Genomic DNA, 15,557 nt, shown 5'->3' with positions numbered 1-15,557 from the left:
CCGGCCAGAGATCACTGTGTCCGGCCAGAGATCACTGTGTCCGGCCAGAGATCACTGTTCCAACCCAGAGATCACTGTTCCAACCCAGAGATCACTGTGTCCGCCCTGAGATCCCTGTGTCCGCCCAGAGATCCCTGTGTCCGCCCAGAGATCCCTGTGTCCGCCCAGAGATCCCTGTGTCCGCCCAGAGATCCCTGTGTCCGCCCAGAGATCACTGTGTCCGCCCAGAGATCACTGTGTCCGCCCAGAGATCACTGTGTCCGCCCAGAGATCACTGTGTCCGCCCAGAGATCACTGTGTCCGCCCAGAGATCACTGTTCCAACCCAGAGATCACTGTGTCTGTCCAGAGATCAAAGTCTGACCAGACATCACTGTGTCTGCCCAGAGATCCCCGTGTCTGCCCAGAGATCACTGTTCCAACCCAGACATCACTGTTCCAACCCAGACATCACTGTGTCCGCCCAGAGATCACTGTGTCCGCCCAGGGATCACTGTGTCCGCCCAGAGATCACTGTGTCCGCCCAGAGATCACTGTGTCCGCCCAGAGATCACTGTGTCCGCCCAGAGATCTCTGTGTCCGCCCAGAGATAACTGTGTCCGCCCAGAGATCCCCGTGTCTGCCCAAGGATCACTGTTCCAACCCAGACATCACTGTTCCAACCCAGAGATCACTGTGTCCGCCCAGAGATCACTGTGTCCGCCCAGAGATCACTGTGTCCGCCCAGGGATCACTGTGTCCGCCCAGGGATCACTGTGTCCGCCCAGAGATCACTGTGTCCGCCCAGAGATCACTGTGTCCGCCCAGAGATCACTGTGTCCGCCCAGAGATCCCTGTGTCCGCCCAGAGATCACTGTGTCCGCCCAGAAATCACTGTACCTTCCAGAGATCCCTGTCTGCCCAGAGATCACTGTGTCTGCCCAGAGATCCCTGTGGCTGCTCAGAGATCCCTGTTCCAACCCAGAGAACACTCTGTCTATCCAGAGGTCCCTGTGTCTGCCCAGAGATCACTGTGACCGCCCAGAGATCTCTGTGTCCGCCCAGAGATCTCTGTGTCCGCCCAGAGATCACTCTGTCTATCCAGAGATCACTGTGTCTGCCCAGAGATCCCTGTGTCTGCCCAGAGATCCCTGTGTCTGCCCAGAGATCCCTGTGTCTGCCCAGAGATCCCTGTTCCAACTCAGAGATCACTGTGTCCGCCCAGAGATCTATGTGTCCGCCCAGAGATCACTGTGTCTGCCCAGAGATCCCTGTGTCTACCCGGAGATCCCTGTGTCTACCCGGAGATCCCTGTGTCTGCCCAGAGATCACTGTCTCCGCCCAGAGATCACTGTGTCCGCCCAGAGATCACTGTGTCCGCCCAGAGATCACTGTGTCCGGCCAGAGATCACTGTTCCAACCCAGAGATCACTGTTCCAACCCAGAGATCACTGTGTCCGCCCTGAGATCCCTGTGTCCGCCCAGAGATCCCTGTGTCCGCCCAGAGATCCCTGTGTCCGCCCAGAGATCCCTGTGTCCGCCCAGAGATCCCTGTGTCCGCCCAGAGATCACTGTGTCCGCCCAGAGATCACTGTGTCCACCCAGATATCACTGTGTCAGCCCAGAGATCACTGTTCCAGCCCAGACATCACTGTGTCTGCCCAGAGATCCCCGTGTCTGCCCAGAGATCACTGTTCCAACCCAGACATCACTGTTCCAACCCAGACATCACTGTGTCTACCCAGAGATCACTGTGTCTGCCCAGAGATCACTGTGTCTGCCCAGAGATCACTGTGTCTGCCCAGAGATCACTGTGTCTGCCCAGAGATCACTGTGTCTGCCCAGAGATCACTGTGTCCGCCCAGAGATCACTGTGTCCGCCCAGAGATCACTGTGTCCGCCCAGAGAGCACTGTGTCCGCCCAGAGATCACTGTGTCTGCCCAGAAATCACTGTACCTTCCAGAGATCCCTGTCTGTCCAGAGATCCCTGTGTCTGCCCAGAGATCACTGTGTCCGCCCAGAGATACCTGTGTCTACCCAGAGATACCTGTGTCTACCCAGAGATCACTGTTCCAGCTTAGTGATCACTGTGTCCGCCCAGTGATCACTGTGTCCGCCCAGAGATCCCTGTCTGCCCAGAGATCACTGTGTCTGCCCAGAGATCCCTGTGGCTGCCCAGGGATCCCTGTTCCAACCCAGAGAACACTCTGTCTATCCAGAGGTCCCTGTGTCTGCCCAGAGATCACTGTGTCCGCCTAGAGATCTCTGTGTCCGCCCAGAGATCTCTGTGTCCGCCCAGAGATCACTGTGTCTGCCCAGAGATCCCTGTGGCTGCCCAGAGATCCCTGTGGCTGCCCAGAGATCCCTGTTCCAACCCAGAGATCACTGTGTCCGCCCAGAGATCTCTGTGTCCGCCCAGAGATCCCTGTGTCTGCCCAGAGATCCCTGTGTCTGCCCAGAGATCCCTGTGTCCGCCCAGAGATCACTGTGTCCGCCCAGAGATCACTGTGTCCGCCCAGAGATCACTGTTCCAACCCAGAGATCACTGTTCCAACCCAGAGATCACTGTGTCCGCCCAGAGATCACAGTGTCCGCCCAGAGATCACTGTGTCCGCCCAGAGATCCCTGTTCCAACCCAGAGATCACTGTGTCTGTCCAGAGATCACTGTTACGACCCAGAGATCACTGTGTCTGCCCAGAGATCAGAGTCTGCCCAGACATCACTGTGTCTGCCCAGAGATCAGTGTCTGCCCAGAGATCAGTGTCTGCCCAGAGATCAGTGTCCGCCCAGAGATCACTATGTCTGCCCAGAGATTACCGTGTCTGCCCAGAGATCACTGTTCCAACCCAGACATCACTGTGTCTACCCAGAGATCACTGTGTCCACCCAAAGATCACTGTGTCCACCCAAAGATCACTGTGTCCGCCCAAAGATCACTGTGTCCGCCCAGAGATCACTGTGTCCGCCCAGAGATCACTGTGTCCGCCCAGACATCACTGTGTCCGCCCAGAGATCACTGTGTCTGTCCAGAGATCACTGTGGCTGCCCAGAGATCCCTGTGGCTGCCCAGAGATCACTGTTCCAACCCAGAGGTCACTGTGTCCGCCCAGAGATCACTGTGTCCGCCCAGAGATCACTGTGTCCGCCCAGAGATCACTGTGTCTGCCCCGAGATCACTGTGTCCGCCCAGAGATCACTGTGTCCACCCAGAGATCACTGTGTCCGCCCAGAGATCACTGTGTCCGCCCAGAGATCACTGTGTCCGCCCAGAGATCACTGTGTCCGCCCAGAGATCACTGTTCCAGCCCAGTGATCACTGTGTCCGCCCAGTGATCACTGTGTCCGCCCAGTGATCACTGTGTCCGCGCAGAGATCACTGTGTCCGCCCAGAGATCACTGTGTCCGCCCAGAGATCACTGCGTCCGCCCAGAGATCACTGCGTCCGCCCAGAGATCACTGCGTCCGCCCAGAGATCACTGTTACAACCCAGAGATCACTGTGTCTGCCCAGAGATCAGTGTCTGCCCAGAGATCAGTGTCCGCCCAGAGATCACTGTGTCCGCCCAGAGATCACTGTGTCCGCCCAGAGATCACTGTGTCTGCCCCGAGATCGCTGTGTCCGCCCAGATATCGCTGTGTCAGCCCAGAGATCGCTGTGTCTGCCCCAAGATCACTGTGTCTGCCCCGAGATCACTGTGTCTGCCCAGAGATCCCTGTGTCTGCCCAAAGATCACTGTGTCTGCCCATAGAATCCTGCATCTGCCCAGAGACCACTGTACCTGCCCAGAGATATCTTAACTACCCACAATTACTGTATCTGCCCAGAGATAATTGTTCTTGCCCAGAGATCACTGTGTCTACCCAGAGATCACTGTGTCTACCCAGAGATCACTGTGTCTGCCCAGAGATCACTGTACTTTCCAGAGATCCCTGTGTCTGGCCAAAGATCACTGTGTCTGCCCAGAGATCCCTGTGGTCTGCCCAGAGATCACTGTGTCTGCCCAGAGATCACTGTGTCTGCCCAGAGATCACTGTGTCTGCCCAGAGATCACTGTGTCTGCCCAGAGATCACTGTGTCTGCCCAGAGATCACTGTGTCTGCCCAGAGATCACTGTGTCTGCCCAGAGATCACTGTGTCTGCCCAGAGATCACTGTATTTTCCAGAGAACACTGGGCGCGATTCTCCCAAAACGGGAGAAATCGTAAAGCTGCCGTAAAACCCGGGCGGGTTTTACGGCAGCGCGCCCCTTCCCGACCGGGGACCGATTCTGGTCCCCGGTCGGGGCTAGCAGCCCGACGCCGTAGGCTCCGGCAAGACGGGCTTAACGAAAATCGTTAAGCCCGCTTGCCGGAGTTAGCGCCGGCTGATGCGTCATATGACGTCAGCCGCGCATGCGCAGTTTGGAAGACTCCAACCCACGCATGCGCGGGTGATGTCATCGCGTTTTTGCGCGAAACCCGCGCATGCGCGGGCCGGGTTGCCCCTCAGCCGCCCCGTGAATTGATACTGCGGGGCGGCGGAAGGACAAGTAGTGCGCGGGCATCGGGCCCGCTGCCCGCGATCGGTGCCCACCGATCGCGGGCCCATGGCACCCTTGGCACGGCCGTGGTACTGCCGTGCCAATCGGTGCCATGGTTATTAATAGCGAGTTTGTGACGCCGTTTTTACGAACGGCAAGACCAGGTGTGTTTGCCGTTCGTAAAAACGGCGGAAAGGGCTGGGACTTCGGCCCATCTAACAGCTGAGAATCGCTGCCGGCCGTAAAAAAACGGCGGCAGCGATTCGGGTCGGGACTTCGGCGGGGGGGGGGGAGAATAGCGGGAGTGCGGCAAAAATGTCGGGAAGGCCCTCCCGCTATTCTCCCACCCGTCGTGGGGGGCGGAGAATTTCGCCCCCTGTGTCTGCCCAGAGATCATTGTGTCCGCCCAGATATCCCTGTGTCTGCCCAGAGATCACTGTGTCTGCCCAGAGATCACTGTGTCTGCCCAGAGATCACTGTTCCAACCCAGCGGTCACTGAGTTTGCCCAGAGATCACTGTTCCAACCCAGCGGTCACTGAGTTTGCCCAGAGATCACTGTTCCAACCCAGCGGTCACTGTTCCAACCCAGAGATCACTGTGTCTGCCCAGAGATCACTGTGTCTGCCCAGAGATCACTGTGTCTGCCCAGAGATCACTGTGTCTGCCCAGAGATCACTGTGTCTGCCCAGAGATCGCTGTTCCAACCCAGAGATCACTGTGTCTGTCCAGAGATCAGAGTCTGCCCAGACATCACTGTGTCTGCCCAGAGATCCCCGTGTCTGCCCAGAGATCACTGTGTCTGCCCAGAGATCACTGTTCCAACCCAGACATCACTGTTCCAACCCAGACATCACTGTTCCAACCCAGACATCACTGTGTCCGCCCAGAGATCACTGTGTCCGCCCAGAGATCACTGTGTCTACCCAGAGATCACTGTGTCTTCCCAGACATCACTGTGTCTGTCCAGAGATCACTGTACTTTCCAGAGATCCCTGTGTCTGGCCAAAGATCACTGTGTCAGCCCAGAGATCCCTGTGTCCGCCCAGAGATCACTGTGTCTGCCCAGAGATCTCTGTGTCCACCCAGAGATCACTGTGTCTGTCCAGAGATCAGAGTCTGCCCAGACATCACTGTGTCTGCCCAGAGATCCCCGTGTCTGCCCAGAGATCACTGTTCCAACCCAGACATCACTGTTCCAACCCAGACATCACTGTTCCAACCCAGACATCACTGTTCCAACCCAGACATCACTGTTCCAACCCAGACATCACTGTTCCAACCCAGACATCACTGTTCCAACCCAGTGATCACTGTGTCCGCCCAGAGATCTCTGTGTCCGCCCAGAGATCACTGTGTCCACCCAGAGATCCCCGTGTCCGCCCAGAGATCCCCGTGTCCGCCCAGAGATCCCCGTGTCCGCCCAGAGATCCCCGCGTCCGTCCAGAGATCACTGTGTCTGCCCAGAGATCACTATCTGCCCAGAGATCGCTGTGTCTGCCCCAAGATCACTGTGTCCGCCCAGAGATCACTGTACCAGCCCAGAGATCACTGTGTCCGCCCAGAGATCACTGTGTCCGCCCAGAGATCACTGTGTCCGCCCAGAGATCACTGTGTCTGCCCAGAGATCACTGTGTCTGCCCAGAGATCACTGTGTCTGCCCAGAGATCACTGTGTCTGCCCAGAGATCACTGTGTCTGCCCAGAGATCACTGTGTCTGCCCAGAGATCACTGTGTCTGCCCAGAGATCACTGTTCCAACCCAGACATCACTGTTCCAACCCAGACATCACTGTGTCTGTCCAGAGTTCACTGTACTTTCCAGAGATCCCTGTGTCTGGCCAAAGATCCCTGTGTCAGCCCAGAGATCCCTGTGTCTGCCCAGAGATCCCTGTGTCTGCCCAGAGATCACTGTGTCTGCCCAGAGATCACTGTGTCCGCCCAGAGATCACTGTGTCTGCCCAGAAATCACTGTACCTTCCAGAGAACCCTGTGGCTGCCCAGAGATCCCTGTGGCTGCCCAGAGATCCCTGTTCCAACCCAGAGAACACTCTGTCTATCCAGAGATCCCTGTGTCCGCCCAGAGATCCCTGTGTCCGCCCAGAGATCCCTGTGTCCGCCCAGAGATCCCTGTGTCTGCCCAGAGATCCCTGTGGCTGCCCAGATATCCCTGTTCCAACCCAGAGATCCCTGTGTCTGCCCAGAGATCACTGTTCCAGCCCAGTGATCACTGTGTCCGCCCAGAGATCACTGTGTCCGCCCAGAGATCACTGTGTCCGCCCAGAGATCACCTTGTCTGCCCAGAGATCACTGTGTCTGCCCAGAGATCTCTGTGTCTGCCCAGTGATCCCTGTGTCTGCCCAGAGATCCCTGTGGCTGCCCAGATATCCCTGTTCCAACCCAGAGATCACTCTGACTACCCAGAGATCCCTGTGTCTGCCCAGAGATCCCTGTTCCAACCCAGAGATCACTGTGTCTGCCCAGAGATCACTGTGTCTGCCCAGAGATCGCTGTTCCAACCCAGAGATCACTGTGTCTGTCCAGAGGTCAGAGTCTGCCCAGACATCACTGTGTCTGCCCAGAGATCCCCGTGTCTGCCCAGAGATCACTGTTCCAATCCAGACATCACTGTGTCTACCCAGAGATCCACGTGTCTGCCCAGAGATCACTGTGTCTGCCCAGAGATCACTGTGTCCGCCCAGAGATCACTGTGTCCGCCCAGAGATCACTGTGTCCGCCCAGAGATCACTGTGTCCGCCCAGAGATCACTGTGTCTGCCCAGAGATCACTGTGTCTGCCCGGAGATCACTGTACTTTCCAGAGATCCCTGTGTCTGCCCAGAGATCACTGTGTCTGCCCAGAGATCACTGTGTCTGCCCAGAGATCTCTGTGTCCGCCCAGAGATCACAGTGTCTGCCCAGAGATCATTGTGTCCGCCCAGAGATCACTGTGTCTGCCCAGAGATCACTGTGTCTGCCCAGAGATCACTGTTCCAACCCAGTGATCACTGTGTCTGCCCAGAGATCCCTGTGTCTGCCCAGAGATCCCTGTGTCTGCCCAGAGATCACTGTGTCTGCCCAGAGATCACTGTGTCCGCCCAGAGATCCCTGTGGCTGCCCTGAGATCCCTGTTCCAAACCAGAGATCACTCTGTCTACCCATAGATCCCTGTGTCTGCCCAGAGATTCCTGTGTCTGCCCAGAGATCATTGTGTCCGCCCAGGGATCATTGTGTCCGCCCAGAGATCCCTGTGTCCGCCCAGAGATCATGGTGTCCGCCCAGAGATCATGGTGTCCGCCCAGAGATCATGGTGTCCGCCCAGAGATCATGGTGTCCGCCCAGAGATCATGGTGTCCGCCCAGAGATCATTGTGTCTGCCCAGAGATCACTGTGTCTGCCCAGAGATCACTGTGTCTGCCCAGAGATCACTGTGTCTGCCCAGAGATCACTGTGTCTGCCCAGAGATCACTGTGTCCGCCCCGAGATCACTGTGTCCGTCCCGAGATCACTGTGTCCGCCCAGTGATCACTGTGTCCGCCCAGAGATCACTGTGTCCGCCCAGAGATCACTGTGTCTGCCCCGAGATCACTGTGTCTGCCCCGAGATCACTGTGTCTGCCCCGAGATCACTGTGTCTGCCCAGAGATCCCTGCGTCTGCCCATAGATTCCTGCATCTGCCCAGAGACCACTGTACCTGCCCAGAGATATCTTAACTACCCACAATTACTGTATCTGCCCAGAGATAATTGTTCTTGCCCAGAGATCCCTGTGTTTGCTCACAGATCCCTGCGTTTGCTCACAGATCCCTGCGTTTGCTCAGAGATCCCTGTGTTTGCTCACAGATCCCTGTGTTTGCTCAGAGATCCCTGCGTTTGCTCAGAGATCCCTGCGTTTGCTCAGAGATCCCTGTGTTTGCTCACAGATCCCTGTGTTTGCTCAGAGATCCCTGTGTTTGCTCAGAGATCCCTGTGTTTGCTCAGAGATCACTGTGTCTGCCCAGAGATCTCTGTGTCCACCCAGAGATCACTGTGTCTGTCCAGAGATCAGAGTCTGCCCAGACATCACTGTGTCTGCCCAGAGATCCCCGTGTCTGCCCAGAGATCACTGTTCCAAACCAGACATCACTGTTCCAACCCAGTGATCACTGTGTCCGCCCAGAGATCTCTGTGTCCGCCCAGAGATCTCTGTGTCCGCCCAGAGATCACTGTGTCCACCCAGAGATCCCCGTGTCCGCCCAGAGATCCCTGTGTCCGCCCAGAGATCCCTGTGTCCACCCAGAGATCCCCGTGTCCGCCCAGAGATCCCTGCGTCCGTCCAGAGATCACTGTGTCTGCCCAGAGATCACTATCTGCCCAGAGATCGCTGTGTCTGCCCCAAGATCACTGTGTCCGCCCAGAGATCACTGTACCAGCCCAGAGATCACTGTGTCCGCCCAGAGATCACTGTGTCTGCCCAGAGATCACTGTGTCTGCCCAGAGATCACTGTGTCTGCCCAGAGATCACTGTGTCTGCCCAGAGATCACTGTGTCTGCCCAGAGATCACTGTGTCTGCCCAGAGATCACTGTGTCTGCCCAGAGATTACCGTGTCTGCCCAGAGATTACCGTGTCTGCCCAGAGATCACTGTTCCAACCCAGAGATCACTGTGTCAGCCCAGAAATCACTGTTCCAACCCAGAGATCACTGTGTCTGTCCAGAGATCAGAGTCTGCCCAGACATCACTGTGTCTGCCCAGAGATCCCCGTGTCTGCCCAGAGATCACTGTTCCAACCCAGACATCACTGTTCCAACCCAGACATCACTGTTCCAACCCAGACATCACTGTGTCCGCCCAGAGATCACTGTGTCCGCCCAGAGATCACTGTGTCCGCCCAGAGATCACTGTGTCTGCCCAGACATCACTGTGTCTGTCCAGAGATCACTGTACTTTCCAGAGATCCCTGTGTCTGGCCAAAGATCACTGTGTCAGCCCAGAGATCCCTGTGTCTGCCCAGAGATCCCTGTGTCTGCCCAGAGATCCCTGTGTCTTCCCAGAGATCACTGTGTCCGCCCAGAGAACCCTGTGTCTGCCCAGAGATCCCTGTGGCTGCCCAGAGATCCCTGTGGCTGCCCAGAGATCCCTGTGGCTGCCCAGAGATCCCTGTTCCAACCCAGAGAATACTCTGTCTATCCAGAGATCCCTGTGTCCGCCCAGAGATCCCTGTGTCTGCCCAGAGATCCCTGTGGCTGCCCAGATATCCCTGTTCCAACCCAGAGATCCCTGTGTCTGCCCAGAGATCACTGTGTCAGCCCAGAGATCACTGTGTCTGCCCAGAGATCACTGTGTCTGCCCAGAGATCACTGTACTTTCCAGAGATCCCTGTGTCTGCCCAGAGATCACTGTGTCTGCCCAGAGATCACTGTGTCTGCCTAGAGATCTCTGTGTCCGCCCAGAGATCACAGTGTCTGCCCAGAGATCACTGTGTCCGGCCAGAGATCACAGTGTCTGCCCAGAGATCACTGTGTCCGCCCAGAGATCACTGTGTTGCCCAGAAATCACTGTACCTTCCAGAGATCCCTGTGTCTTCCCAGAGAACACTGTTCCAACCCAGTGATCACTGTGTCCGCCCAGAGATCCCTGTGTCCGCCCAGAGATCCCTGTGTCCGCCCAGAGATCCCTGTGTCCGCCCAGAGATCCCTGTGTCCGCCCAGAGATCCCTGTGTCCGCCCAGAGATCCCTGTGTCCGCCCAGAGATCCCTGTGTCCGCCCAGAGATCACTGTGTCTGCCCAGAGATAACTATCTGCCCAGACATCACTGTTCCAACCCAGACATCATTGTGTCTACCCAGACATCACTGTGTCCGCCCAGAGATCACTGTGTCTGCCCAGAGATCACTGTGTCCACCCAGAGATCACTGTGTCCACCCAGAGATCACTGTGTCCGCCCAGAGATCACTGTGTCTGCCCAGACATCACTGTGTCTGTCCAGAGATCACTGCACTTTCCAGAGATCCCTGTGTCTGGCCAAAGATCACTGTGTCTGCCCAGAGATCCCTGTGGCTGCCCAGAGATCATTGTGTCCGCCCAGAGATCATTGTGTCCGCCCAGAGATCACTGTGTCTGCCCAGAGATCACTGTTCCTACCCAGTGATCACTGTGTCTGCCCAGAGATCCCTGTGTCTGCCCAGAGATCCCTGTGTCTGCCCAGAGATCACTGTGTCTGCCCAGAGATCCCTGTGTCTGCCCAGAGATCCTTGTGTCTGCCCAGAGATCCTTGTGTCTGCCCAGAGATCACTGTGTCTGCCCAGAGATCACTGTGTCCGCCCAGAGATCCCTGTGGCTGCCCTGAGATCCCTGTTCCAAACCAGAGATCACTCTGTCTACCCATAGATCCCTGTGTCTGCCCAGAGATTCCTGTGTCTGCCCAGAGATCATTGTGTCCGCCCAGAGATCATTGTGTCCGCCCAGAGATCCCTGTGTCTGCCCAGAGATCATTGTGTCCGCCCAGAGATCATTGTGTCTGCCCAGAGATCACTGTGTCTGCCCAGAGATCACTGTGTCTGCCCAGAGATCACTGTGTCTGCCCAGAGATCACTGTGTCCGCCCCGAGATCAGTGTGTCCGCCCAGTGATCACTGTGTCCGCCCAGAGATCACTGTGTCTGGCCAGAGATCACTGTGTCCGCCCAGAGATCACTGTGTCCGCCCCGAGATCACTGTGTCTGCCCCGAGATCACTGTGTCTGCCCCGAGATCACTGTGTCTGCCCCGAGATCACTCTGTCTGCCCCAAGATCACTCTGTCTGCCCAGAGATCCCTGTGTCTGCCCATAGATTCCTGCATCTGCCCAGAGACCACTGTACCTGCCCAGAGATATCTTAACTACCCAAAATTACTGTATCTGCCCAGAGATAATTGTTCTTGCCCAGAGATAACTGTGTCTGTCCAGAGATCATTGTTCCCATCCAGAGATCACTGCCTCTGCCCAGAGATCCCTGTGTTTGCTTAGAGATCCCTGTGTTTGCTCACAGATCCCTGTGTTTGCTCACAGATCCCTGTGTTTGCTCACAGATCCCTGTGTTTGCTCAGAGATCCCTGTGTTTGCTCAGAGATCCCTGCATCTAGCCAGAGATCACAAGTGCCCACCCAGATATCACCCTACATGCCCAGAGATCACTGTTCCTACCCAGGGATTACTGTGTCCATCCAGATATCAGGATACATGCCCCAAGATCACTGTTCCCACCCAGGGATTACTGTGTCCACCCAGAGATCACGATACATGCCCAGAGATCCCTGCATTTGCCAAGAGATTACTGTATCTGCTTAGGGATCCCTGCACAGAATCATAGAATTTACAGTGCAGAAGTTGGCCATTCAGCCCAGCGAGTCTGCACCGGCTCTTGGAAAGAGCAACCTACTTAACTCCACATCTCCACCCTATCCCCGTAACCCTGCAACCCCATCTAACGCAAGGGCAATTTGTCACAGCCAATCCACCTAACCTGCACATCTTCGGACTGTGGGAGGAAACCCACGCAAAAACGGGGAGAATGTGCAGACCCCGCACAGACAGTGACCCAAGCGGGAATCGAACCTGGGACCCTGACGCTGGGACCCTGGGTTCAATTCCAATACCAGCTGAGAATTCTGAATTCTCCCTCTGTGTGCCCTAACAGGGGCTGGAATGTGGTGACTAGGGGCTTTTCAGAGTAACTTCATTTCAGTGTTAAGGTAAGCCGACTTGTGACAATAAAGAGATTATTGTTAAATTGTACCAGATGTTGGTGGAATATCCAGTAACTGTGCAAAAGATGGTGGGACTATATCACAGTCACCAAAATCACCATGGACCGTTGGAGATCTCAAAGACCTTAAGGTTATGGACGCTAGAGGGAGACACAGTAGTACAACAAACTTGTGCTAAAACCAATGATTTCTTGATCTTTTCTCTCCGTTTTTCACAGATAAAGGGCGGGATTCTACGCCCCCCCCACCGGGTCGGAGAATCGCCGGGTGGCGGCGCGAATCCTCCCGCTGGCTGCCGAATTCTCCGGCGCAAGGGATTTGGCAGGGGCGGGAATCGCGCCGCGCCGGTCGGTGGCCGCTAGCAGCACTCCCCTGCCCGGCGATTCTCCGGCCTGCAATGGGCCGAGAGGCTGTCCGTTTTCAGCCGGTCCCACTGGCATAAATTACGACAGGTGCGCATGCGCCAGCTCGCGCCAGCCGGCGGAGGCCCTTCGGCGCCGGTTGGCGTGGTGCCAAGCCCCTTCTGCGCCGGCCGGCGTGGCGTGAACCACACCGGCGCCGGCCTAGCCCCTGAACGTGCGGAGGATTCCGCACCTTTTCGGCGGCCCCGCGCCGGAGTGGTTCACGCCACTCCTTCGTGTCGGAGTTGCCCGCCCCGCCGATTCCTGCAGAATCCCGCCCAACCTTTCTGGACTTGAAGACTTTGCCCTTGGGAATAACACAGCTGTGATAATATACGTATAGTCATATCTATCTATAATTGTACATAGTTGTATCAATGCATACATTTGTATATAAAAGTGGCCCTGTATATAGAAAATGATCAACACATGAGGGATAGCGATAAACCCCCGCCAGCAGGTGGAAACATTCCAGAGAGATGTACATATATCAGAGGGCGCACAAGAGCCAGACACTTGCTAGCAGGACGGTCAAGACAATAGAGATCAGTAATGGAGACGGGATTGTGTTCTGGTCTCGCGCCAAGAAAGACAAGGAATTTTTCAACAGTTTTCTGATGGATCCGCATTTAAAGGACCAGTCATGCAATTTTGGACAGTTGTAATCTTCTATGATCTGAGACTAAATTGCATATGGGATCTCGGATAGTGCGCTACGAAAACAGCTGTTAGAAGAAGACAATCTCACGCTGGATGCCGCTATTAGGATGTGCCAGGCAAGTGAGCTCTCTGAACAGTGGGTCAGGGCCTTCCACAAACTCAATGCCGATCCAAGAAAGGATTCTGGCACTGCAAATTCTGAGACGCAGTGCAACAAATTATGGTCTTGATGTGACCATTTTGAACGCTATGGTATGCAGCCGGACACAAAACATGGCCTCGAGGCAGACGGCTTTTTTGAGAACACTGCTCCGCTCTGGCGAAAGAAAAGTCCTCATGTTGGGGGTGGTCATTTGGAACAAATCGATAAAAGGCATCAGAGAGCCCATGGTCTCCGTGGGGGTGGCCATTTTGGACATCACAAGAAATGTGGTCTCGCTGGGGGTGGATATTTTGGACAGTAGATCTTATCCGACATTTTGTGCCTGAGCTGTGGCAACGGACACTCGCTGAAAAGATGTCTGGAATTTAACAAGAACTATTACCGGTGTGGCAGGAAGGGCCACTTTGCTCGCTGTTTCACAGTTGATCGGGCAGAACAGAGGAACCCGAAGCTGGATAACAAGTTGATCACTGGGCTGTTGTGAATATGATTACAAGACATGACTCAAACGTTTTGGCCGACCTGGGCCAAGAATGGACGTGCACCGTCTGCAGTCATAGGTGAGGGGTAGGTGGGGACCATCGAGGAAAGGTGGATGATCCAAGTAATGCTCAGTGGAACGGTCATGAAGTGTAAGCTTGATATGGGAGCGAGGGCCAAACAGATTCCGTTCTCGGTTGTGCGGCAGTTCAACACAGTACCTCACATTGATCCAGCAGGCATCATTCTCAAGGGCTACAATGGGCATCAGATTGTGACTGTGGGAGAATGTGAGCTGAATGTCACCATTAACAAGATAACTCACAGGATACGATTCTCCGTAATTGCGGCAGAGCGTAAATCACTCATTGGTGTGCAGGCCTGTGAACAGCTCAGGCTAGTCTAAAGGGTTTACGCTGCAAGTTGCATGGAGTCTCCCCAACACGTCTTGGTGGAGGCCATTTCCAAGACACATCCGGTGGTATTTCAGGAGTTTGGCACCTTACCATTCACCGACTGTATACAACTGAAGGAAGGCGCGAGATCCATGATTACGTGTATGCACTTCTTCGTTGAGACGGACCACAAGCCGTTGGTCTCAATAGTCTACAAGAAACTGCCAGATGTCCCCACGGATACAACTGCTCATGATGAAGCTTCAGTAATGTGATTTTAAATTGATCTATACACCAGGCAAATTTCTGGCTGTCGCTTACACACGCTCAAGAGCTGCACCCGTATATGAAGTCTCTCTGGTGGGGGGGGGGGGGGGGGGGGGGGAAACAAAGCTCAAATATACTTCAATATGGTGACCACATTACTGTATGCAAAACAAGGTGCCCATGTAAATCGAAGGAGTTGTTGCCAGCCCATGGTACAACGTCGGGATGGACCTGTTCCACTTTTAAAGGATAAAGGTGGTCATTGATTATTTTTCCAATTACCCTGAGGAGGCGCAATTGTCCAACGCAACAGCAAGTTGTTTGATCCAGCATATAAAATCGATCTTCGCACAGCATGGCATACCATCAATTGTCATGTCGGACAATGGTCCCTGTTTTAGCAATTACGAATAGATTGCATTTGCTCACCGGTATGATTACAAGCATGTAATATCAAGCCTGCTCTATCCACAGTCAAATAGGAAGGCGGAGAAGGGCGTTCATACAGTCAAATGGCTGCTCATGAAAGCATTAGACAGTGCGGAGGACATGTACCTCACCCTGCTCAGCTACCGGTCAGCCCCACTAGGAAATGGCCTGTAACCAGCACAGCTGTTGACGAACAGGCAGCTGCAGCCAACCCTGCCCTATATGGTAGGCCACACAGTAGATAGAAACCTCCAGTCGAAGCTCATCTCACAAAAGCACAAACAAGACGTTGCAGATGACAAAACTGCGAGGGCACTCCAACCTCTGCAAATGCGTGACACAGTTAGAGTCGAGACTCCCAATGATGGAGGGTGGACGAAGCTATCAACGGTTGTACAGCAAGCGAGTCCACACTCATACGGGGTGCTCACTGAAGATTACTCATTCCTGCGCCAAAATCGAAGAGCTCATCTCAAGGTAGAGCGAACCTTTGTCCTCAACCTGGCAGATGAGTTGGAGTAAACTCCCAAGAGAGAAATGGA

This window comes from Scyliorhinus canicula, chromosome 2 (genome assembly GCF_902713615.1).
Source record: "Scyliorhinus canicula chromosome 2, sScyCan1.1, whole genome shotgun sequence".
In the NCBI taxonomy this organism is placed as follows: domain Eukaryota; kingdom Metazoa; phylum Chordata; class Chondrichthyes; order Carcharhiniformes; family Scyliorhinidae; genus Scyliorhinus; species Scyliorhinus canicula.
Note: the sequence above shows the minus strand (reverse complement) of the source record.